This window comes from Lolium rigidum, chromosome 7 (genome assembly GCF_022539505.1).
Source record: "Lolium rigidum isolate FL_2022 chromosome 7, APGP_CSIRO_Lrig_0.1, whole genome shotgun sequence".
Classification (NCBI taxonomy): Eukaryota; Viridiplantae; Streptophyta; class Magnoliopsida; order Poales; family Poaceae; genus Lolium; species Lolium rigidum.
Window position 1 is genome coordinate 344,061,457 of NC_061514.1, and position 2,799 is coordinate 344,064,255.

Below are 2,799 nucleotides of genomic sequence, written 5' to 3' on the forward strand. Positions count from 1 at the left end.
ATATCATCCAAGGTGATTTCTTTAGCTAATGCAGGGCAGGCACCGGTACCGATAAACAACTGCAGCTAGTAACAAATTTGATGAAACTAATGTGAGTCGACTACCAACAGAACGAAACCGAATAACATATATATGCACTAACCGATTTTCCGACAACCCCCAAAACAGAAAAATGTACAATAATACCCCTCCCACTTGTCGGAAACAATTTGGATTTTGAATCGATCGTCTGGATCGTCTCCACCCAGCACCACGTCCATCCGCGCAGTCTCACGAACTCTCAATCCGATCCACCCAGCTGGATTTCGGTGGAATTGATCGCCAAGCTCCCGATCAACGCGTCCATTCGGAGTCCATCCATGCGCGTCGCCGGGTCGCTAAGAGCCAGGCCGCTCCAGAATCGATTGCTAGGATCCAGGCCGCTCTGGAATCGATCGCTAGTAGCCAAGCTACACCGGGATCAATTCAACCAGAATCCAGCCGACCAATCAACCTGATCGCCAGCAGCCAGGCCACTCCGGCAGCTAGCCCACAACCTCCCACCTATGCAGGAGGCAACACCGGCAGCTACGGCAGCTCGAGCCCAACCTCCCGGCAGCGCCGGAGGCCGTGTCAGCAGCTCGGCACCAATATCCCGGCAGCACCGACAGCTCGTCCCCAAGATCAGGCTGTTCAGGAGGCAACGTCGGCAGCAGGGGCTCTGCTTCTCTCCACCTGAAGAGGAAGGCAACATCTCCGAAGGAGAAGGTGTTATATCATATCTAAATCTCATTTAGTATCCATTTATTTATCTACATATCATGCATGTTTCGCTACAACAATACTCCCTTCTAAACACTGCACCTGACATACTAAAACTAAAATAAGCCATGCCTAGCCGAATTTTCCTTGTTAATCCAGAGCAGAAAAAAGCTCCAAATGCAGACTGCAACAATTAAAGGCTATGCAAGATTTATAGCAGCAGGAGCAGCTTGAATGATCCTGTTCAATAACAGCACCAAAAATTTTGCACCGGAGTAGTAACAAAATAATAGGAGTTTATGGTATATGATATCTGCTCTCAGCTGTTTTCCTTTTCTTATTATTGTACTTGAGAGCATGCATCATAGTATCATACACACACTGACACATAGTGGGATATACGTCGAACCCTTGGACCTCTGCAGCACGACTTCAGCCGTGGAGGGGTTGTCGGACAACAGAGGCAGGGGATGAAGTAACGTAGGAGGAGAGGTATTAGATCTGATTCTTTCTTGATAGCTTCCCATAAGGGTCTATGGGTAGGCATAAATAGCTCAGGTACACTACTTAAAGCCTAAGGCCAGAATCCTAACAAACTTGGAAAGGACTAAATAACTTCGAAACAATCTCTAGAGATACGATCCTCTTAAATTAAAAGGATACATAATGATTTTCTATGATTTGATGCACCAACTAAAGCCTTCACGTGACACACACCCCAAAACTGTAGAACCTCTAGAAAAGTAGAGTGAGTTCAAAAAACAACAGAGCATATGTAATTTGAAAAGAACAGATGTATGCTCCGAGATAATGAAAACATGAGCTATAGCCTTTGTACTCCTAGACAACACGAGGAGTAGGACTTGCGCTTTTGATTGACACTATTTGGCTTTGGCAGGTCTTTGCCACCACCTGAACCCCTCGGAACCGCTACCATTGATGCTAAACTTAGTATCCACACCAAGTCCCTTCACAGAGCAACTTTGCTCCCAATCTGTCCGTTCTCCGATTAACATCAGATTATGCAGTATGAATAGAAACACCTGAAAATCAGTAATAATCTGATAGTAATTATTACTAACAACAATATTTGTATACTCTACCAGGTGATTTGCAACAATTTTTAATTGATGGGTAACACTAAGGACCAAATATTTTCTTAATTTCTAGACAATCGACCATGCATGTATGCTTGATGAGATCATAAACTATGTGCAAAAATGACACTGATAATCTTACAGTAATTATTTATGTACTAGTTGAATGCCCGTGCGTTGCCACGATGTTTTCTAGAAGTTTCCTCGTCACATCATATTACAACACATGATGTTGCATTTGAGTTTTGTTCCTTTCAACACATCCTGAACAACATGACATGCAAAAGTGAACATACAACAAGATAAATCTAAAACTCATATTCGACATGCATATAAAACAGAAAATTAAAATTATGTTACAAGATCTTATGAGTTCCTTCACATGTTGATTCATATTCACTAAAAAGAGAGAGCACATTTTATCAGTGAAACTAAAAAAAAATCGTGAAGAAATGGAGGGAAAAATAATCACGAGGAAGATTAGCATATAACACATGCAGTACTAACTTACCAAAGGAACACTATAATTCTTGTAGATAGAATTGAGCCTAATTCCCATACAATTGTCGATATCATTTTAAATAGGACTATAGCACAATGCCAGGTAATTCTATGATTCATCGATGTCACATGATCAGATAAAAATGGGCACATTACCTGTACCATCCATGTTACATGTAAAGTTTGGTAAAAATGCCATGTGCAATTATTCCAAGTAGAAAACACACAAGGAAAAACAAATTGATGTCACCAGTACTTAGCTTTCATATCATTCATATGCTCCAATCATAGGTAGGAGACACGATAACACATCCATACATCATGGCTAAACAATATTCCTAATTCTGATTACTAAGCTTATGATAGAGAGATGATCATCTTACGAGAGATAGATGATCATCTATTAGTATCATTTTAACACAACACTTAACACTACCACTATAACTTCTTCAACGCGTAT

At 41.2% G+C, this 2,799-nt stretch overlaps 1 long non-coding RNA gene across 1 annotated transcript in view; it reads right to left on the reverse strand.

Moving 5' to 3' along the window:
- Nucleotides 1-674: 674 nt before the first annotated feature.
- LOC124669680 overlaps nt 675-2,799 on the reverse strand; it is a 2,973-nt gene continuing 848 nt past the window's right edge. The window contains exon 3 of the long non-coding RNA XR_006992290.1: nt 675-714. This is a non-coding gene — a long non-coding RNA (uncharacterized LOC124669680). The remainder of the gene's footprint in view (nt 715-2,799) is intronic.